Raw genomic sequence first — 24054 nt, 5'->3', positions numbered from 1 at the left:
TGAGAAAGACGAAAATGAATTTTGTGAAAATGTACAACTAAGACGCTTCTCGATCAGACACGACGATTTTGCAAATCTATGCAGATGCTGCTTTCTGTGCATCAGAACTGCACTCCAAAGGCAAAGGAATGCCTAGATATATTCAGACGTGAAAGCAATGTGCTCACTACAAAACTTGAACAAGCACGAGAAAAGAAGTCATGAAAACCGGATACCTTTCCGCAATAAAAGATTACAAAGACATGTATATTTACAGCAACATCAAATAATCGAATCTTAAATACAATAAAAATGGACACATGAGAAATCGTATTACAAAAGCACGAACAGATGTATTATATATACAGTCCTATACATGTTAAATAGCTACATACTGTGACAACCTAGAAGTAAACACACTTTGAAAATAATGAAATTCACATGAAAAATATATAGGAAACGAAATAAAAATGTCGTGGAAAGTGCGACTTACGTGGTGCGACTAAGTTTAAGATATTTCGCGGCTTCGTGCTGCAGCAGCCTGGCACGGTTCAGCGACTTCACAAAAAAGTGCGACCTTGTTGTCGCATAAAATGCCATCATCTCAGCATTCAGTAATTCAGAGTGATCAGGACAGCCAATATTCTCTTCGTGCTTGCAAAGAAAAAAGTGCGATAATATCCATCACACTTTCGTGGTGAAGCTCATGCGTGCTGAAACAGCTGGTGAAAAGATTCTCCAGCTTTTCCAGAAACATAAAAAGAAAACCGGACGGATATAAAAGGCCTCCTTTGTCCTTTACGCGTGTAAAATGTGATGCGCGAAGGTTTCGTATGTCAGTTTCGTCAGCAAGCAGGAGCTTTCTGCATGCATCACATGGTGATTTAGCCAAGAACTTTCGTGCTACATATCAAGCAATATAAAAAAATAAGACGCTGATCACTCCTTGCGGATACACATGCCATGTGGTCGGAAGCTGGATCTTTCAGTTCTTTTACAGCAAGCTCAGCACTGCACAGATCACCATCAGCAATCAATTTATCAATGAGTGATTGCTTGGTGTTTTTTTGCCCCTGGAACAGCATCAGCACTAAGTAAAGAATCCAAAACATCTGGCTCTGCGTTGCCATGAGAAACTGACTTGGCAACGTTATAAAAGCTTAGGCACGACACAGTTATTAAAAACTGCTCTGGGGCTGAATGCGTGTTGCAACCTGACGACTGCCTGGCGATGCCAAACAAGTTCTCCGTCATAATGAATTTATACCCAACGCTACGTGCCAGGTAGTCCATCAGGGACAGTGTGCTGCCGATAGTGACCCTAAGTCCAACTGCTGTAGAGTTGGACAAGAAACCACCACGCTCGCGGGCGTGAACTTCCCACTCGCAAATGTAAGCCAAAAATGAGAGCAACTTGTCCTCAGAAGGGGAATCCGGACGCAGAGCTTCAGCGGCATATCGAGACGTCATAATTTCGATAAGGTCCCTCATCATTCTGGAAGAGGCAAAACATAATGTTAGAAAATGACGTGGAACATACTTAGGGAGAATAGTACCCGCAGTCGTACTTTTTTCTTACCCAAAAAAAGTCAGGACAGGCTGAATGCTTCCACAGTGGTGCTCAGTCTCGCTCTTGTACAGCTGGAGGCCATTCAGAACGCTGTCACCAAAGAGCTGAAACGCATATGTTACTCTCATTTTTTCGAAGTTGTTCGGCTGCAGCCGAACAGTGATGCCTGGCATGGCCTGGAGCGTCACGTTGGAGCCATCTAGTTTTAAGGCTTCTCGAACTGGATAGATAGACACCTGAAACAAATAAGATAACAAAGAAATTTCTGCTCACTATACTGTATTGAGATAAACAAAGCGAGCAAGAATCCGACGTGGCATTGCAACAGACAACGTGCAGCATTTTAAACAGTTAAATAGCACGCACGCTCTTTCACCGACAACGAAAGTATCCAATTTTCTCTAAGCAATAAATATTTTCTTAGTGGAATGCTTGAATATGCTTGAGCACTTACATGTCCGGCTGGTGTATTGAAGCCTGAGTGCGAAGTCCATTTCTTACGCATTTAACCAGATGCGGATAGTCAGAGACGAAATGAAGAAACCGCTTTCCATCAACGGGATGTTGTGCTTTGCATTTTGTGCTCGATGTAGTTGCCTGAATGCCCATTACTGTCCACATCTTGCGATTCCAAGTTGCTCCATCAGAGGTAATGAAGTCAACAAACAGGCCAGCATTTTCTGCCAGTATTACTGCTTCCAGCATGACTTTTGTCAAAAGATCTCCTTTCATGTTTCCCCGAGTAGCAAAACATGCAAGTATCCGTGTCCACATTGCCAGCAAATGGCACAAACATTATAACCTTTCCGTGGTCAGCCACATTGTGCATTTCACTTCTTGGGGTAAATTTTGACATGCCCACAAAGCCTTGAATATGTCCTGAAGAGGAGACGCAAAGATTTTCTGATAATTTCATTTCGTCCACAATGAGCCCACCATGTCTCTTGCAGATATCCATGGTGGAAGTCTTTTGCTTCAGAATGTTCAGGACATTTTCGTTAAAGCCAAATCCTGTCCTGTATGACTTGAGATACCTCTGCAACGTCACTTTGCTTGGCAAAGTGAGGATGTTTTGCCTGCGCATGTGCTCAGAGCCGCGGACCTTTCATTCGCATAATAATGCATTCAAGGATCCACGCTTTTGAGTACATCATCCCTCTCATGCTTTTTCCTTTCGATGCTTTAAACATGTGCAAAGCTGCTTATTGCTGCTTTGTGGTTAGCGATTCAATTCTACGCTGGAATGTCGCTTCGCTTGTTTTGGAGTTTTCTTCTTTCATTGCAGTTATCTTACTTGCAAGGTTCCTCAAACGTAGATTGAGCCGTTTTGTTTTCTGACTGGTAATTCTCAGTCGCTGGGACAAATTCCTTTTCACGGTCTTGGTATTTAACTTTGACTTTCTGGTGACAAATGCTTTTCTTAGGTATCTGCAGCTAACACAGATCCCGCCTCCAAAACAAAAGCAAAATACACAAAGTTGGTTGCTGATCCATGTACTAAATATTGCCGCGAATATTTGCAGTGTTTGTTCGTTCTTCAAATCTGCCGCCACACCACTTTATCGCTTTCTTTGCGACGCAAGACGCGACTAGATTTATCTAGATTGATCGCAGCCAGGCAGAGCTGATTCTACGTTGTTCCGGAATGTTCTTGTAACTTTGCACGCTTTATCTCGAAAGTTCGCTATCAACTTTAAATTGAGCACGGCCGACAGTGGCGGGCATTCTGTTCGACAACCGCCGAGCACGCTTGTCGCTTCGCCGCCGCCGAGTGATTCAGTCCATTTTGGGTGCAAGTCAGCCCAATAAACAATTTTCTTTTAGAAGACCCTTTCGTCCGTGTTTTGCTCGCTGTAAAGTTCTTCTTCACAAGGACCTCATTCTGCACACAGAAGGAAGACAGTCCTCGCTTGAATGAAGCGGGGGGTGAAGAAACCTTGCCTTCCAGGTACTCGATGAGTCCTTTTAGGTCGGGGTCCGAGCGTTGCTGCTGAGCAAAAGAGCTGGGGCTGATAAGCCCCAGGAAATGCGACGCCTGGAGGACTTCCGACAACAGGCCGTTGTGCTTCCATTGCGGTGAGGCCGGCCATATTCTTCGTCACTGCCCGTACCGACGTATCGGTCTTTGAGGATTTGCCATTAACGCCCCACGACCACGCTTCGGGCAACGTCCGCAGGAAGGGAAGGGATAAAGGAGGGAGTGAAAGAAGAAAGGAAGAAGAGGTGCCGTAGTGGAGGGCTCCGGAATAATTTCGACCACCTGGGGATCTTTAACGTGCACTGACATCGCACAGCACACGGGTGCCTTAGCGTACACGCCGAACCGCTTTTCGCGCTCACCATCGCCGTCAACCTCGCGCTTTGCGTCGCCACGCCGCAGCTACGCAGCCGCGGTACGAGGAAGGTCTCCCAGCCCCCGTAGGGGAAACTGAAGGCAGCAACCTCTGGAGGTGAGGTTGCTCAAGAGCGAAACGCCGAAGATCCACCACCGACCACGCCCCATGAAGACGCTGCACCCGCGACTTCGCATGAAGAACCGGCACTCGCTGCACCGACGCCGCACACAATGAGAACCCCGACCACGACGCAGGCTGCCTTGAAAACGACGCCGCCACCCAGAAGAGTTTCGACCACACGCCCCACCCGCGACTCGCATACGCGACGAAGCCGTGACCCGACGCCGAGAGCGACATGCAATGCAAGAGCCAGGACCTCCGACTTAGAAGTGTCTATCGACGGCCGGAAAGTTACCGCTCTAGTCGACACACGAGCCGATTACTCGGTGATGAATGGAACATTCGCTGCGTAGCTGAGAAAAGTCACAACGGCTTGGGACGGCCCACAAAATCGCACCGCAGGGGGCCAGCTCATTACGCCATCAAGACGATGCACAGCGCGAGTGACTGTCAAAGGACATACCTATCCTGCGACCTTTGTTGTGCTACCGCAATGCTCCCGCGAAGTGATCTTGGGTATGGATTTCCTAAATGAGCATCAGGCGATCATCGCCCTCCGATCCAAGCAGATCACGCTTTCGACGGACAAAGCCATCGCTTCGATGAAAACTGGGGAAAATCACGTTGCCCTCAGTGTACCGGAGGAATAACTGAGCGTCCCACCCCGATAAAGCGTTATCGTTACCGTAGGTGCCACGAAAGCCATTAACGCTGAAGCCATCATCGAGGGAAACATACAGTTGCTTCTAGACCGAGGAATCAGCATCGCAAGAGGCATCGCACATTTCCGCAATGGACAGGCCGAAGTCCTGCTCACTAACTTCAGCGAAGAATACCGGCACATTTACAGAGGAACGACGATTGCTTTCTTCGACGAAATATCCGACGCACGAGAGTCTTTCGCCCTCTCCGACCCCTCCGCAGAAGATTCGCCTCACCAAGAGAACTCGCCCACTTTCGACATCAACCCAGCCCTGCAACGGAACAGACATTACCAGATCCGCGATCTGCTTCAAAGCTACAGCGAGTGTTTTTCGACATCGCCGAAGGTGCGACAGACGTCAATTGCCATACATCGCATTATAACAATTGCCATACATCGCATTATAACGGATCAACACATTCGACCTCTCGGTCAAAGCGCCTACCGTGTGTCACCGCGAGAACGACAAGTCATCCGGGACCAAGTCGAAGAAATGCTTCGCGACGACGTCATCCAGCCTTCAAACAGCCCATGGGCGGCACCAGTTTTTCTAGTGGGAAAGAAAGACGGCGCACTTCGATTCTGCGTGGATTACCGCCGCTTGAACAACATAACAAAGAAGGACGTCTACCCCCTCCCCCGCATCGACGACACACTGGACCGCCTCTGCAACGCCAAATATTTGTCATCGATGGACCTCAAGAGCGGCTACTGACAAATTGAGGTCGACGTCAACGAAAGAGATCGCGAGAAGACAGCATTCATCCCTCCGGATGAGCTGTTTGAGTTCAAGGTGATGCCATTTGGTCTCTGTTCCGCACCAGCGACGTTTCAGCGAGTAATGGATACAGTGCTGGCAGGCCTGAAGTGGCAAATTTGTGTGGTATATTTAGATGACGTCGTTGTCTACGCCTCGAAATTTCAAGAGCACCTCAAAAGACTTCGAACAGTACTAGACGCAATCAAGTCGTCTGGCCTAACCTTGAAAGCAGAGAAATGCCACTTTGCCTACGAAGAGCTGCTATTTCTAGGCCACATCGTTAGCAAGGAAGGAGCACGTCCAGACCCGCAGAAAACAGCTGCTATTGAACAGTTTCAACCGCCGGCCGATAAGAAAGCAGTGCGCAGATTTCTCGGACTGTGCGCATATTACCGACGATTTGTGAAAAACGTTTCGCGCATCGCCGAGCCCCTGACCCAACTGACGAAGGCAGACATGCCGTTTATATGGGAAGCCGTTCCCTTTCCAAGGCCGAGGCTAACTATTCGACAACTGAGAACGAGTGCCTTGCCATCATCTGGGCTACGTCGAAATTCCGCCCCTTCCTTTACAGACGACCGTTCAAGGTGGTCAGCGACCACCACGCGCTCTGCTGGCTTGCCAATTTGAAGGACCCCTCTGGCCGACTCGCTCGATGGAGTCTGCGTCTCAAGGAGTCTGACGTCACCGTCGTTTACAAGTCCGGACGCAAGCATCTGACGCCGATTGCCTCTCACGAGCCCCTGTAGATACACTGCCACCGGACGACAATGAGGACGCCTTCCTGGGACCCATCAGCCACAGCTCTTTTGCTCAGCAGCAATGCTCGGACCCCGACCTAAAAGGCCTGATCGAGTACCTAGAAGGCAAGGTTTCTTCAGCACCCGCTTCATTCAAGCGAGGACTGTCTTCCTTCTGTGTGCAGAATGAGGTCCTTGTGAAGAAGAACTTTACAGCGAGCAAAACAGCCTACCTCCTTGTTGTACCTGTTTGTCTCCGCGAAGAAGTTCTACAGGCTTCACACGACGAGCCGACAGCTGGACATGTCGGGTTTACGCGCACCCTCCGCCGAATTGAAGGCAAGTATTACTGGCCCCGACTGTCTGCCGATGTCGCACACTACGTGAAAACCTGCCGAGATTGTCAGCGACGAAAGACCCCTCCCACACGACCAGCAGGATTTCTGAACCCCATTGAACCTCCCTCAAGGCCCTTTCAGCAGATCGGCATGGACTTGCTCGGCCCTTTTCCAACGTCAACATCTGGAAATAAGTGGGTCATCATAGCGACCGACTACCTGACCCGCTACGCCGAGGCGAAAGCCCTACCGAACGGAACAGCAGCAGAAGTCGCCAAATTTTTCGTGGAGTGCATTCTTCTTCGACACGGCGCCCCCGATGTGCTCATCACGGACAGAGGAACAGCATTTACGGCGGAACTCACGCAAGCCATCCTGCGCTACAGCCAAACCAGCCACCGGAGGACAACTGCATACCATCCGCAGACCAACGGACTGACCGAGCGCCTGAACAAAACCATCGCCGATATGCTCGCCATGTATGTAGATGCCGATCACAAAACCTGGGATGTCACCCTGCCTTACGTCGTCTTCGCCTACAACACCGCAGTGCAGGAGACCACCCAGATGACGCCTTTTAGACTCGTCCATGGCAGGGAGGCCACGACCACGCTAGACGCCATGCTGCCCAACGTTACAGAAGAAGGGAACGTCGACGTTGCCGCCTACCTTCAACGCGTAGAAGAAGCTCGAAGGCTTGCCTGATTACGGATCAAAGATCAGCAGCGGTCCGACGCCAGACGCTACAACCTACGAAGACGCAACGCGGAATACAAGCCAGGAGACCAAGTCTGGGTGTCGACGCCCATTCGCCGCCGTGGATTGAGTGAAAAGCTTTTGCGCCGCTATTTCGGCCCGTACAAGGTTCTTCGTCGGCTAGTTGAACTGGATTATGAAGTCATCCCTGACGCAATGACTGCATCCCAGCGACGCCGCGTACGACCAGAAGTTGTCCATGTAGTCCGTCTGAAGCCGTATTATGCGCACTAAAGGCCGCTGAATTTCCATGCTCTATTTTCGCAAAATTCGTTTTTTTCTCTTACTAGTGGCATTTTATGTTTCAATGCATCGGGTCGATGCTTCTTTGAGAGGGGAGTAATGCCGCGAATATTTGCAGTGTGTTCGTTTTTCAAATCTGCCGCCACATCACTTTATCGCTTTGTTTGCTACGCAAGACGCGACTAGGTTTATCTCGATTGGTCGCAGCCAGGCAGAGCTGATTCTACGTTGTTCGGGAATGTTCTAGTAACTTTGCGCTCTTTATCTCGAAAGTTCGCTATCAGCTTTAAATTGAGCACGGCCGATAGCGGCCGGCATTCTGTTCGACGACCGCCGAGCACGCTTGTCGCTTCGCCGCCGCCGAGTGATTCAGTCCATTTTGGGTGCAAGTCAGCCCAATAAACAATTTTCTTTTAGAAGACCCTTTCGTCCGTCTTCATCGCTGCTTCGACTGCCGTCACCACTACGTGACAATATGAAAACAGGGCCGGTATATATAACGAGTCTTTCCAGATTTCATTCCAGTTTTGAATTTCCCGCCCCTCAGCATTGCTTGAAGCGGCGTTATTGAGCCAATAACGAAATGCGGATGCGGGGCATCGCTTTAGCCAGTGGCGAAGGGCGGGAAATTAAAAAATGGAATGAAATTCATTAAGTAATACGCCGACATAGCACGTCTTCGATCTGCTAAAAAAAAAATAACTGAAACGTTCGCTTTATGATACAAGAAGCACTTACCTTCAGCTGTGACTGCACCAAGGCAGAACTTGCTAAAGACTTTGCTGTTGAGAAGATTCAGCGCGTGTTTTTCATCTTGAAGGTCAGCATCTCATTCAGTTCGTGATACGTCTCTGCACTCATAGCACCTGCGCAAATCCGTGCACAGTCAGCTTCTTTTAGAATATGTCCTGCCTCATGAAGGTAGGTAATTCCTCTGCATTCCTTTTCTTTTCCACTGAAATAGCATTTTACCACAATTCCACTTGCCCCGCTGAACCACACCACTTTTTCATGGAATACAGTAAACGGTTTCTTGGTGACGTGTGTTGTTGCATATAGCAGAGTATCAAGATCCGGTGAGTTCAGCCTCGTCCACAACTTCGGTACTGTTAAGCCCCAACTCGATGCACACATCCTAGGCGTACGGCGGAGCGCCTACGCGCCCAGCGCCGCGCCGTGCCAGGCGTCGAAAAAAGTCATACACCTCCATGCTCCCTCTGCTGGGGCGTTCACCCTCTCGAGCCGACCGAAGGAATTTCAAGCGTGAAGAAAGGGGATTTGGGGGGCGCTGAAAGGACAACTTAAACCGCGAAGAAAAGTTCCAGGAACCTGGGATAGGTTCAAGCCATAAAGAAAAGAGTCCCCGAGAGCCCCCGCCGTCCTCCTATTGTTGTAAACCGGACCGACGCGCGCGCAAGCGCGCGCGCTCAGGCGCGGATATCTAACATGGACAGATATCTGCCCCTGCTCGCGCCTGCGCGCGCGTCGCGCTTTGCGCATGCGCAGACAGGATCCAGCGTACACCCGTGCGCGTAGGCGCTCCGCCGGTACGCGTAGGATGTGTCCATCGAGTTGGGGCTTTACATTCTCAGCGATTAAATGAAGACCGCCTGATTGCACGACTTGCTCAGCTTGTTTGAAGTCACCGATCGAGTTGGAGCTCCTGTCCGAGTTTTCATTTTCGTGGTCATCACAACCAGACAGCCGAGATTTCTATCTGGGTCCTGCTGCAGCGACCTCGCGGCGCTTTCTTTCTGCCCTCGGTTTAGAAGAAGGCTTCGAGAGGTACTTAGGCAGACCTGGTAGCAGTGTCGGCACCGCATCTGGAGCTAGGGCAGGCTTGCCTCGAGGAAGCCGGATTTCTTTGCCGTCAATCACATGTATGTAATCCCGAAGTATGAAATGCTCTTCAAAGTGTCTCTCGCAGATCGCAGAGGTTTCAGCAAGAGGCTTTTCGTCGCGCTTCAAATTTCGCTCCCAAACCTTTCGACGTTCAGCATCTTTGGGTGCTCAAATACAGAAAGCTTCTGTCCGTTTTCCACTAGATGCCCTGGATATCCAGTTTTGCAACCCGGCACAAAACAGTGAGTATCTGCTTTTTCCTTTTTTCCATCGCAGAAAACGCAAAACCGAAGCACTACAATCGAAGCACGTGCACGAACAGCAACCAACGCTACCACCAAAGTACGTCACTCTGCCTTATGTCCGAGATACCAGCGAAACCACCGCCCGAATCCTGAGAAAAGGGGTCTCCAGGTTGCGCACAATCCCACAAACACTGTTGCGCTTTGCCTACATGTTCCCAAAGACCGGTCACGAGGGAAAGAGCCTTGCGGCGACTGCGACGTAAGCTACATCGTCGAAAAAAAAAACTGAAGGAATTCGGCAACATAGAAACGACGTCCGCAACTTCGCAAGAGAGCGCAGTCCTGTGTACCGGGACATTCCGAAGACTCAAACCACAGAATCAACTTCGACGAAACCTCGTACGTGCGTGCCATCTTCTGAACCAAAAAAAAATTATCAAAAACGGCTATTCCCAGAATCCTGGCACATTCCTGGGACATCGAGCGCACAAAAGGAAACCTGGCCGCAGTATATGCGCAGGGAGCTTAATTCGCCCTGCAGCTCAAAGGAGCCAAGTCGCCATTGACAGCCATTGACAGCGTCAATCCGACAACGTACCGTTGTTCTACACACCGTAATGTGAATTGCAGCCATAACCCCCACCCTGCCCGCTTCATTCGCATCACCGCTTTTCTTTTTTCGGCCTCCTGCTGCTCCCATCCATGCATACTTAAAGACGCTAAATACTGCCCCCATTCACCCCTGAAGAAGGAGCCCAGCTGGCTCCGCAACGTTGGGTTTTAAAATTAGTTCTTGGTTGAAAATGTGCCTGAGTTTATTACAATGCACTAGCGTGGCCGAATAAAGAACAAGGAGAAGCCCACTATTCCACAGAACACGCGATGCAAAACACGCCTTGTTCCAGCGATGAGAAGACAGCACGGGAGAGACACAACACGGACACACTGACTAGTGCTGGCTTTCAACTGAGCATTTATTTCCAAGTAGCGAAGCAGGAGGAACGGGGAAGGCTAGAAAAAAAAAAAAAGATTGTACCAACAAGACGAACTCACCACAATTTGAAAGCTGATGAAAAATTTGAGGCTCAAAAGCACTGAAGTAGGGGAAATCTCCCTGCTGCATTCCTCTTCACGCCTCATTCTCTTGTCCCTTTTCCACTCCATTTTTATTTTTTGTTGAAAAACATTGGTCCCAAAGACGTACTCCCAGTTACCTTTCTGGGACCAAAATGCTATGATTTGTTTTTGTTTCTGCTTAACACCCTCGAAAAAACGTTTCTAGACCATTAGTGGGCGCACTGCCCTTTTGCTTTTGTTCCTGTGTCCTGCCTCTACGGCCTGGAAATGTTCGATAAATGTTGTACTGGGACTGGGACATTCCATCCTTTTTGGGCGCACCTGGGGAGGTAGGTTGTTTGCTGGGTGTCGATATATGACAATAATCTTAGCAGGTAACACAGTGATACAAACGAAACACTAACATGAATGAGGCAACAAACGAAGAGACAGGCCATTTTGGTTCGACAGGAAGTGCATTTTTTACCCGTGCTTTATAGGTATGTACCCGGCGACTCTACATCCGCTGCGATGTCGGTAAGTTCTGGAGACTAATTTAAAGGGACAGGGATGAGGTAGTCTAATAGTGATTGTGTTCTAACTTATTTCTTTGCGAATGAATTTTGCCTACAATTATTGCCCCATTCCTGACGTCAGTACATCCCAAGAAACGAATTTAGGTCAATTTTTATGTGAGTGAATATGTTCAATGCCAGGCGCTGTCGAAATATACTGGTAATTGTAAGTATTTCATTCTTTAAGAACAGCGGAGGTGTGTGTTCTCGTAGCGCTGCATTTTCTATGAATCGAATGGATTTTTTTTTTTGTAGAATATGAAGACATTCCAAATTACCTTTGGCAGTGGCGCCCCAAACTAGTATGCAGTATTGCAATCTCGAATTAATCATGGTATAATAAAGCTCGCGCTTGAACCACGCTGGGGGTATAAACTTAAGTCTTAGCATTCCAATAGTTTTCGCTAGCTCCGTATTCAAACAGTTTATGTGTTTTATGTGTCCAGTTCAAGTTCTGTGAAAATGTACAGCCGGAAATTTTTCAGTGCTCACACGGTTTAATGTTTGCCCCTCGAAGAATAAATTAACATTAGTGTCAATTGCCTTATTTTTAGCCCAAAACATAATGTAGTTTGTTTTGTTTGTGTTGAGTCTTAGTTGACTGTGCTGTAACCACGTCGATAATTCTTCGATTAGCATTCTTCATTAGGGAGGTAAAACAATTGCCGCGAGAAAACACATTAATATCGTCAGCATACAACACTATTTCGGGGGTTTGGGGTATTGATACAATATTATTAATACATACGAGAAATAGGAGAGGACCTTAGACGGAACATTCGGGCTCGCTATATTTTTTAATCACTTGTGCTGTTGATCTGGTGTTATGAATACAAAAGAACTGGAAGTGGTTGTATAAGTAACTTTTTACCAGATCAAGAGCTTTGCCGCGGATTACATAATCGTAAAGTTTACTAAACAATATATTGTGTTAAATGGAGTCAGATGCCTTCCTGAAATATAGGACTACACCATGATTATTCTTTACCTTTGTTATTTTTTCCTTGATATTCAGTAGTGCTGATACAACGGATTTTTATTTTTTGAAAACCATACTGTTGGTTCGCAAATGTACCCTTAGAGCACAGAAAAACCTGCTGATTATAGTTTTGATTATTTTTTCCGCCACCTTTGCAAAAACTGGAACTTGAAAAAAATCAGTCACAAAAGACAATGGACAAGAGAAGGAGTGTACACGCCACAACGACTGGACTGTCAGCTGAGATTTATTAGACAAAACATAGTCCCAGCAAGGCCAGCAGAGCATGCGCAACAGCCGTATCACAACTCACAGCGCATAGGGCACACAAGTTACACCTCTACTGTGACCGGCCTAAAGAAGCAAATTCCTTTTCGAGTAAGCGCACCGAAGTTGTGCTAATGCAATCTTGGCCTGACAAACTGATATGGTAAGCCTCCAAGGTTTCTCGCTCTTGCTTACCCCTTCCTCTACCAAGAATAATTACGTTGCTGAACAGTGGCTAACACCCACATTCATTGCAAAGGCGAGGCAAGTTGGCACCGTCATCGGACCCCAGTGAGAAGTGGTGCTCACGCAGCCGGTCATTAATACTTCGACCTGTTTGGCCTATGTATACTCTTTCGCATGTGAGGGGGAACTTGTACACGACCTGAGCGACACACGCCGTGAAGCGGTTCTCGTGCTGTGCTGTACAAACGTAGTTCCTTTCCCTGCCTCGAGAAATGCGCGAGCACAGACTCGAAAGCTTGCAAGGGGCAGAAAACACCACACTCACTCCCTGCCTGGCCGCCACTTTTTTGATGCTGTGGCTCACTTTATGCACGTACGGCATGACCTCGAACTTTTGGCGTTCAGTGAAACAGCGCAACGGCACAAGGCCAGAGGACAAGAAAGGACGATACACAGCGCTGACTACACAGCGCTGACTGTTGTTAGTCAGCGCTGTGTATCGTCCTTTCTTGTCCTCTGGCCTTGTGCCGTTGCGCTGTTTCACTGGAAATCATGTCAGACCAACGTGCCCATCAGTTATTGTTGTACAGTTTTGGCGTTCAGTTGCTCCACCATCAGCCGGCTTCGTCCGTTCTTTCTTGAGGTTCTGAAGCAGCGATTCAGCCACTGCTTTCAAAAGATTCTTAGGGAACCCTGTGGCTTCCAAACGTTGGAACTGATTATCAAGGCTCTTTTCGATAGCGTGGTGACAGCTCTTTTCCAGTGCATTGCGGGAACAATTCATCACAATGCCTCTCTTTACAATCTTTGAGTGCGCAGAACCGAACGGTAACAGAGCGTTCTTGCTTCTAGGTAAAAACATCCAGCATAAATGGCCATCGTCAAAGAAGGTTATTTGTAGTTCTAGGAACCTGATGGAATGATTGTTAGGGAGTTCATGGGTGAAATTAAAAGCGCGTGAAGAAGCTTTAAAAGCACTCAAAACATCGTCTACTGCTGCAGGCAGTGTCATTAGGTAAAAGCTCCAAAAGTACTAAAACATCGTCCACGTACCGAAAAACTTTGCACACCCGCTTGTCCTGAAGATGTTCCTGAAGTGTTCTGTCAAATTTTGCTAAAAATATCTGAGAAAGCACTGGAGCGACGCTAGAGCCAATACATATTCCACTTTTCTGAAGGAACAAGGAGCCTTTGAATTCAACAACGGTTTATGACAGGTAAAAAGATAACTCCAAAAAGGTATCAACCGACATGCCACATGCGTTCTGAAAGTTCACCGTACTGAAAAGATCAATAAGTTCACGCACAGCAACAAAGACTTCATCGTGGGGAATGCTGTAGAAAAGGTCCTCAATGTCAACTGAAAAAGCCATGTTGGTACCAGGAATACCGCTATTAAGAGCGTCAACAACCGCTGCCGAGCTGGCCACGCTGAAAGGGTCCTGCACATTGAGGGCCGTCAACTGTTGCTGGAGGAATTGGCTCACTACTTTCTGCCATGAGCCAGTCTCCGTGATGATGGCTCTCACAGGGCAACCCACCTTATGTGTTTTTGCTGAAAAAAACACTCGCAGGCGGTCTCCCTTGCATTTCTTGACACTACTCGAAAGTTTCTCCAAGTTGCTTTCCTTCAGTAGCTTCATGGCTTCAGTCTTTAACCTTTAGGGCTTCCGAATGGCAGGCACAAAGTTTTTCGCTACAGCAGCCATTGCCTTCTCTCCAAAAGAACTTGTCGGAAGTACCACGAAGCCACCTTCTTTGTGCGCTTGGAGTAGGGTCAGGTCATTTTCGATGAAGTGATCAACACGGTTAAGTGCGCGATGGCTGCATACTGACTGCTTGCCATCAACCTTCAAAAGAACATCAACCCCTTCAGACAAACAGCGCTGTTTTTCATCCTTGTGCGCTTTATCAGCCAGCCGGTGTACGGTGGCGAGCAGCTCATGGCCCCTTAAGCTTGGTGTAAGGCTGTACTTAGGGCCATTTTCCAGCAGGTCATCAACAACCTTTGGCACTGTCGCACCTTCCAAGTATGTCACTGTGCCTTTGTTCACCTTCACCCTTTCTTTTTTTGGCAGATGTGCTCTGAGCTGATTCCAGAATACTTCTGCTGCCTGGCCTGCCAAACGTCGGTACTCATGGAGGCAGCGAGCTCCTGACATCTCCTCAGGTCCCACGAGGCACAACACTCGCAACCAATCGTGCAGAAGCCGCACTTGCCTCCAGCACTCCGATTTCCAGATCTTAACCATCCTGTTCCAATGGCCGGTCGAAGGCTCCATCAGCCCGAAGAAACCCACCAGCTCTGGCTGAGCAACGTTGACCTTGAGGCAGTGGGAAAGGGTGCGTGCCCGGCACGTGATGGAAGCAATTGCGCTAACGCAGAGCGTAGCCTGACTGCCGGGAGTATGAACATTTAGAAAGGCGCCCACAGAAGAAGAAATAGTATGTACAAGGGTTGAAATGCGGGCCAGTTGGTTCATAGTAACTTGAAAAAAAATCAGTCACAAAAGACAATGGACAAGAGAAGGAGTATACACGCCACAACGACTGGACTGTCAGCTGAGATTTATTAGACAAAACATAGTCCCAGCAAGGCCAGCAGAGCATGCGCAACAGCCGTATCACAACTCACAGCGCATAGGGCACACAAGATATACCTCTACCGTGACCGGCCTAAAAAAGCAAATTCCTTTTCGAGTAAGCGCACCGAAGTTGTGCTAATGCAATCTTGGCTAGACAAACTGATATGGTAAGCCTCCAAGGTTTCTCGCTCTTGCTTACCCCTGCCTCTACCAAGAATCATTACGTTGCTGAACAGTGGATAACACCCACATTCATTGCAATGGCGAGGCACGTTGGCACCGTCATCGGACCCCAGTGAGAAGTGGTGCTCGCCATTTAAGGGTGATGTCAATGTCTAAAAATTGCAATCTACTGCAAACTGCCTTGGGCAAGCTAGTGGGTGAATTCCAAACCTTTTCCAAGTAGTTTAAAACCAGATAAAACTTCTTCCACTGTTTGTGGGTAAGATGAGGGAACCTGTTTCTTTAAAAAATATTAAAAAATCGTCAACAAAGTTTTTCTGAATGTATCGCCCTCGCCCACGAAAAGAATTAATGCCCTATGATTCTTCCCACTCAAAGACAGGAAAGCGCGCCATAGCTCAGATGTGCCTGGAAGCGTCGCTGAAGAAGTCGTGTTGCCATAAAGCGGAGGAAAGCTTTCAAACCCAGATTCGGAAGTTGGAAAAGACAGGCTTTCCAACGTCGATTTTAAGCGGAATAGCTGAAGTTTTGCTGCGAAAATTGAAGAAAGAACGTAGCAAGAAAGGTGACCAAGATGAGGGCCCCAAAAGCAAAAGTAGGCCGGTTTTCATCCCGTACACCCATAAGGTGGTGCACAATTTGAAGCGTGTGGCAACAAAATATATAGTTCCTGTGCTTTTTTCCTGCCCCAAAGAAACTGGCTGCCTTGTACCAAACCAAACTGAATATAGAAAGAGACATGCAGCTCCGCTTGTTAAATGTGCCGTGGGAGTCGTCTATCAGATTCCTCTCACGTGCGGAAAGAAGCACATCTGACAAACAGGCCCCTGTTTTAATGACCGATAAGCAGAACATAATCGGGATCTACAAAATGGCTTGGGTTCACATTTGCCGCATTATTGTAAAGCCTGCGGAGAAGAAAGGAAGATTAAGTGTGTGGCAAGGCCGAAAGAAGCGAAGGTTTTAAACAGAAGTAAGGACCAGACAGCCCGTGAACTGTTGGAGGCCTTCTATATTGAAAGCAACTGTAGTGATTGTGTTAGTCCCCGTCTATTACCATTTATAAGAATGAAGCTGCTTTTTTAGATTCACGGGGGTGAGATACGTGTGTGCCTCACCTATATTTATCAACTTTTTTTTGTAAAATCCTCGCGCGCATGTGAGGTTCTTGCTACTCATCTTGATTGTTGTCCTTATATTCATCCGCATTCGCGGTGAATAAACAGTTCAAAGTTGCGCCTGCCTCGTCTCACTTGCTTTGTGTTGTCTTTTTCGGCGCTACAACGCTCTTCTGGAAACATGCACCAACTATCCGCTCAACAAGTATTACTTAGAGAATCAGCTCCATGGTGCCCCAAGTGGATGCTCTTGAGTTTTGAGTGTTTAAAGGTCAGCTGACGTGTCCATCCGCTTTACGGTGCTTGAAACCCTCAGATCGCGAAGAAGGACGTTACAATTAAAGGGGTCATGACATGGTCTACGAATAAGTACTGCTTTTACGTTGCAGCTACTACAGTCGGGTACAACTCAAAGCGAAGCGGAAAATGCCCCTCAAAAGGGCCTCTCCAGCCAATAGCGTCAACTGATTCCACCCTTTGACCCTTCTCCCCCTTTACCGATCTCATCGGGGCGGCTAGCGTGAAATCGTAGCGGGTAATCACGGCTCCGTCGGATTTACCGCGTCGTCATGAGAATCGGTCGACGCCATTGGCTGGAGGGCCTCCTCTGAGAGGCATCTGCCACTTCGTTCTCGGGTTGTATTCGACTGTAGCCACGACGTTATCGTGCGTGCTTAATAAAGAAGTAAGGTTCTACGGGCGCATTTGACCTGCAAATTGTAATTAGACGATATCGGCTCTAAGCCCTGCCAGCGATGGCCATAAATAAGCAGGCACCAAATGAGCTCATATTTTGCCCAGTTGTTCCCGAATGCTTAGCGAGCATTATGTAATAAAAAGCTTGAGCCTAAAAAATAATGTCATGGTCCTTTTAAGGCTTGATGTGATGAGATGCCCGTGTTTCGTTCAAATGCAGCGCGCTTTCTAACCGCGGAGTCAGTAAACTTTTTTCTTGAGTTAAACTCTCCTCGCATCAAGAGGGCTACGGCACGATTGATATTTTGCTCCGCCCTGTAAATAGCTCGTCAGTATCTGTCCATTATACAGTGGCCTCTGAGGACTGGTTGATGCTGCGCAGTACCTTCCTCTGCTGCAAAAGGATATGTAAAATGCCCATCTCGTTCGGTTTTCCTTTTTTCCGCCCATCGGCAGAGCCCTACCACAGCCGCTATATCTCCCCTGGCCAAACTCACGAAAAACACAACTCAACTCCAATTCGCTCACCCCGCCGCGGTGACTCAGTGGTTAGGGCGGTGGTGGTGGTGGTAGTGGTTTTATTAAAAAATAATAGTAAAAAGGAAGGAAAAGATTTTTGCTAGCCCCGGCATCTGCCATCGATACTGAAGCACCTGAGCGGGGCAGCGGAAATAAATGATAGCAGGCAGAATGGAGAAATGAAATGAAAGAGGTGAGGGGACAGGAAGAGAGGATAGGGGGAGAAGTAATATGTACAAACTATTTACACAATAAGAAATGTGTCCAGGTTGTGCTTGTGATTAGTTCATTTTAGAGGAATTAAATCACACGCGCGCACAGCACTGTGTTGGTTACAAATGGAGTGGGGCGTCCAGTTATTACTCGTTCAAGGTAGAACTCGCGGAGAGTTCAGTCACTGCGTGTAACTTGTGGGGACCTGCCCTGCAGCCCCCTGAGTTTGCTTTCCCGCGAGGCACCGTGCAGCGGCTGTCTCACCTCGTGGCTGACCGCATTCCCTAGTCAGTTACATTAACTGGCAAGAGAGGGCGCCAGCATCGCTGCGGGGGAGACTGCCAAAGCCCGCGCGCGGGAGAGGGGTTCGGCTGGGATCGTCGGCACCGGGCGGACGTGTCGCTCGCGGCTCCGCTCTTCGCCGGCGGGGCGAAGAAGCGACGGGGAGACAGGCTCCCGTACTCGTCCCGTTCGGCCTGCGGAGTTCATATCCCTTGCCCTAGCGCGGGCGAACATTCGCTCGGAACCTTGCTAGTGAGTCGGACGACCTCGATTCATTAGTGTACCTTGTTGCTAGCTGACGTTATTGTTTCTGTAGCAATAAATGCCTGTTTGTGTCAGCCAATGTGTCGTTCCTTTGTTCCCCCAGAGCAAGGCCCGCCGTGGTCGGCGAGCGCTCGGTAGCGTACGCGATTACGGGGTGGGGTCCGGGGTGCTTTGAACCGTGTCAGCCGCGATTGAGTGGGGAGAACGCACTTATCTCCCCAAGTCGAACCCCACATCTGGCGCCCAACGTGGGGCCTGCTCTTGGAACATTGGACGACTGTCGGTTCGGTTCGAGGAACGCTCTTTGTCCGGACTTGACAAGTGCTAGGCATAGAGTGAATTTTGATCGCTAGGACCTGCGGCATGCTTTCTTGAGTGCGAGGTGTATTGCGCTGCAGCATGTTTGAACTTTTCGACATGCTCAGCACATTTTTTCCCTGGAGTTTCTTCGTGAGAATCACTTGGTCCGCATCGAGGGAGCGCGAGGCCTAGCGCCCGCGGAGTCGCCGAGCCCGAAGCGAGTGAGTACGGAAGCCGCGTGGGTGGTCCGAGTTTCTGTATATATTTTCTCTACTGTCTCTTTTTCGACTCTGGGAGTCGCAGCTCCGGGAGCCGGGTGGCCTGGGGCCACGGGTGCCGCTACGAGCTCGCTGGTATTGCAGCTCGGCACCGGGCGCTCCGACACCGTCCGATACGGTGGGCGCCGACCGCTCAGAAGCTGCTTTGTGCAGTGAGCGGGGTAGGACCACCCCCACAAAGCTGACGTCTCCTCGCGGCTGCGCGCACATAACCCGTTTTGGGTCTTTGTTGTGGTCACGGTCGTTGTCGGAGTGGTAGTTAGGCCTGAGGCTTTTCGGAGCTGCCTGCACCACGTTAAAAGAGACACGGCCACCGGACCGTGTCGTTGAGAGGGGGCGCACTTTGCTGCCCGCCCGTTTTTTTTTGTTGGTAACCTCGCACGAACAGAGCAGTCTCGTTCAACTCAAGAAAGGGCTTTGTTCACTCGAACTTTGCGTTTGCACAGCCGCCGACACGTTTTGCTAGCGAGTTAGGCATTGTGCCACGAGGCCCTTGCGGATGCCGTTTCCCCTCCCGTGACCAACGTTAAAGGCACGCCGAGAGCGTTTCGGCAATTTTGCAGATCCGGTGGAGTCACCCAGGCTTGCTGACCGGTGCACATCGTCTCGCTGCCACCTGCTGCGACGGAGCGGCCTGTATCCTGTTCGCCGCATCCATCCGGGGCAGCTGTGGCGAGACCAGTCAGCAGTCACCTCCGGCTGCTGCTGCCCTGGCGACTACTGCAGGATCCTGGCCTGCAGTTTTCCCACCAGCCTTCGATTCGCGGGCCTGCGGACAGTGTAGTCCGCGGGCCATGCGAGTCGTCCCAGCGGAGACCTTCACGCCGCCTTCGGAATACCGCGGAAGTCTGCGTGGACGCTGTCGGCGTGACCTCCGCTGCACGACGTGCCTCAAGGACATGAAGACCAGGAGACTCCTCCATAGCATGTACCTTCAGGCGCGTGGGTCTATTTAAGGTTGGGGGGATGTGGGGACCTGCCCTGCAGCCCCCTGAGTTTGCTTTCCCGCGAGGCACCGTGCAGCGGCTGTCTCACCTCGTGGCTGACCGCATTCCCTTGTCAGTTACATTAACTGGCAAGAGAGGGCGCCAGCATCGCTGCGGGGGAGACTGCCAAAGCCCGCGCGCGGGAGAGGGGGTTCGGCTGGGATCGTCGGCACCGGGCGGACGTGTCGCTCGCGGCTCCGCTCTTCGCCGGCGGGGCGAAGAAGCGACGGGGAGACAGGCTCCCGTACTCGTCCCGTCCGGCCTGCGGAGTTTATATCCCTTGCCCTAGCGCGGGCGAACATTCGCTCGGAACCTTGCTGGTGAGTCGGACGACCTCGATTCATTAGCGTACCTTGTTGCTAGCTGGCGTTATTGTTTCTGTAGCAATAAATGCCTGTTTGTGTCAGCCAATGTGTCGTTCCTTTGTTCCCCCAGAGCAAGGCCCGCCGTGGTTGGCGAGCGCTCGGTAGCGTACGCGATCACGGGGTGGGGTCCGGGCGGCTTTGAACCGTGTCAGCCGCGATTGAGTGGGGAGAACGTACTTATCTCCCCAAGTCAAACCCCACAAACTACCTGACGGAGAACAAACGTTAGGGTTAGGGCGCTCGACTACTGATCCGGAGTTCCCGGGTTCGAACCCGACCGCGGCCGCTGCGTTTTTATAGAGGAAAAACGCTAAGGCGCCCGTGTGCTGTGCGATGTCAGTGCACGTTAAAGATCCCCAGGTGGTCGAAATTATTCCGGAGCCCTCCACTACGGCACCTCTCTCTTCCTTTCTGCTTTCACTCCCTCCTTTATCCCTTCCCTTACGGCGCGGTTCAGGTGTCCAACGATATATGAGACAGATACTGCGCTATTTCCTTTCCCGCAAAAAACCAATTATTAAATTCGCTCACAGAATGCGGCACGATATCTTGGAGCGGCTTTCACTCTCCTTGTTATCATACCGCAAAGTGTGCTTCCTGGCAGGAGGGCAGAGCAGTACTGTTGGCCTAATCTGCTTGTGCTCAGATCTAAAGCGGCGCCTGCATTTCAGATCGCTTGTCACAGCTGCGGGGTAGGGAGCGTGGCTGCAGCGCTCTCTTGTCCGCATCTCCAGGTACTACGCGGGTTATCCTGATGCTCCGCTACGTGGCCGCTTCATTTTCATTTTTCTGTCGCCGTTCCCTTGAGCAGATTTTTGTATTGCGGAAGCTAGCAGCGTCCAAGCCCAGTGCACCATCGCATCCGAGCAGTGGGGAGCTGGTTCTGAGTATGTCTGCAGCCGGCGGCGAAGTGTACTCCAATGAAGAGCAGGTACACGGCAACGCCGGAATCGGACGCGGGGACTCGCTATTAAAAATTATTTCCTCCCTTAAAAAAAAGTGCTCCGGAAATAGGTCGATTAAATGGTGCTGCTCTACGCACTAACTTTCATCTTTTTACGAACACCTCACTGCGAAAATTAGGGCTTAATATGGCGCAAAAAGCAGATTCTCTCAAATTTTGAATTTCTTATCTGACACGGCTACGCTTCCTAATCTTTGAAACAATTTTTTCGGCTTCTTTGCCTTTTGGACAACCTGAGAAAATACTTGGGATGACTGCTGTGACACGATAAGATTTTCTAAATACTTGAAAATCCAAGTGTTGTGTACGTTTTTCGCACGGCTCGCAAAAACAAGCTGGGATAATGTTTGTCATAGTGACGCAATAAACCATGATAGCAAAATTTCAGGTCGTTCGTTTCTTCGAGGAAGGTTTACGAACCCTTCCTCTAGTGTCGTTTGGCGTGGAAGATGGACAGGAGGCGAGCTTGTAGATGATGACAGCGGGGCATATATTTACAGCATACATATACAGAGAGTAAAGCTGGAAAAAGCAGAACTGAATTTACAAAAGAGCAAACTTTGCGCTACTTTACTCATTGACCCGACGGGTTGGAGCCTAAGTAGCATCACGCTACATGCTAAGCATGGAGCCCCAGTTCAGACTGGACTGCATCCGTTCACATACGCTTTTAAGCACTTAAATTAACAAAGGACTAAGGGCGGTCATTTTCAGTGGCCCGCCCTAAGCATCAATTCTCCAATCAAAAATAACTTGCGAGATGGGGACTACCCAGTGGGTGGGGCATAGCCTCGTTTTAATGAGAACCCAGGGTCTCGTTAACAACACAAACCAAATCAAAAACAAATACGTCACCACTCTCTCTCTCTCAAGTAAGAGTATCCACACGCTCTTCCTTCGGAGCTATTCTTCCGACTTTCCTAAGGCATACCGCCCCCCCCCCCCCTTCCGCTCACGTTGCTCGTCAAGTTCTTGACACTGATATGCTAGCACCCATCATCAGTCCGTGTCGCCCGTCAGCACCAGAAGAGGGAGCGAAAGGGCAACGAAGCCGCCGCACAACCCACGGCGGGACACCGCTAATAAGAACGAATGGGTTTATTCGCCGCTCGTTGCCAGAAAAGAGCCGCAGTTGCCCTTTTGAGTGCTCTTTGCCGCTTTGGCAAACCAGATAAGCAACGGCCCTGTTTCCCCACGGTTTGGGTGAGTACGGCATGTCCGCCTTAACAGGTGTTTGTCATTGCTGCCCTCCTGAAAATACTCTTTTGTTCGTCCATGAGGCACTGCGGGACGCTGTGGGACACCGGGTGCCTCTCCGACGATAGCCTACGTCGGTAGGGGCGTCTCGTCCAGGCGGCGGCGGTGCGTCACACGACAGCATTCATTCCCCGTATGCACTCGGGGGTTGTCGCTGGTACTGGGGAGCCGCTTCCGCGTGTGCCGGCGTCCTGCAAAGGAACGCAGCTGGAAAAGAGCGGTGGCCTTACAATGATCGTTTTTGCAGGAATCGAACGGTGCATCACGATGTTCTGCAATTCTCCAAGTACTATATATAGCGCTGAGCTTGAAGTACCACGGAATAGGTTCATTACTAATTATTATGAATTATAAAATATCAATACAAGCGGAATTTAAGAATGACGCCTATGACAAAATTTCGCACAGTGCTTTAATAAAATATCCGTCTACGTACGCTGCTGATTTGCTGATGAGTTTCTATACGTGCCAAAGCGACATTGTGGGCTACAAGACACGCCAAACGAAGGCGCTCATTCTTAATTAGTTGTCTTCATTTGTAGCCGTAGTGTGAGCTAGCGGGCAGCTGTATCGCGAAGGGCAAGACTGGTTTCCGCAAATAGACTAGTGGTACTAGTAAGTGGGTTTGTAAAGAAGGATGGGCATGAGCCTGTCAACCGGCACCAACTCGGCCACTATCAGTGAAGCGTGCAGATATAAGAGAGACGGCAGAATCAAGAAAAATGACGATGTAAAGAATAAATACCTGTCAAACCCACTGCATACTTCAGGACTGCGGCAAGAAACCAGCACGACGGCTGCTAGAAGTAGGAGCTTGTATAAAGCGTTTCATTCGCGAGAAACTCACACTGCAGAGGTTTACAACTCGTAAGAAAACCGGCAGCCTAGCAGAACATCTATTAAACGCGTCTTTAAGTGGTTTGCCAAGACGCCTTGCAGGCGCTCAGCAATATTAGCATAGGCTGCCCATCAGGGAACTGCAATCCCACGTCTAGCCTCTGCCTGCTTCAGGGCCACGATGAGGCGGTAGGGGTCTGGGTGGCGGAAACCTAGAGATCGCTGCGGGCTGTTGTGCCATGCTTCGACGCTGTTGGTCTTCTGCAGACCATCCAGTACGCGATCGTGGCAGCTCCAAAGCATGGGCGGAAGCGGGGGGTCCTTCCGCGTTCGATTTCGTCCAAATGGAACACCTATATATGTCCGCTCAAAATAGTAAGATGGTCCAAGACTTGCACATGGTTTTGGAGCTCTTCGTAGCCCGAAAAAATCAGAAGCCCTTTATTAATTAAAAAGAAAACAAATGTACACCCTACAAGTGCGCTTACGGGAGACATTCACTTCACTTATTT

General features: G+C 49.5%; 1 pseudogene; it reads right to left on the bottom strand.

Annotated features, from left to right (window-relative positions):
* Positions 1-2547: 2547 nt before the first annotated feature.
* On the bottom strand, positions 2548-23845 carry LOC144095696 (uncharacterized; annotated as a pseudogene).
* Between the last annotated feature and the right edge of the window lie 209 nt (positions 23846-24054).

The sequence above is a fragment of the Amblyomma americanum genome, chromosome 6, assembly GCF_052857255.1.
Source record: "Amblyomma americanum isolate KBUSLIRL-KWMA chromosome 6, ASM5285725v1, whole genome shotgun sequence".
Taxonomy (NCBI): domain Eukaryota; kingdom Metazoa; phylum Arthropoda; class Arachnida; order Ixodida; family Ixodidae; genus Amblyomma; species Amblyomma americanum.
Note: the sequence above shows the minus strand (reverse complement) of the source record. Positions and strands in the feature narration are given on the sequence as shown.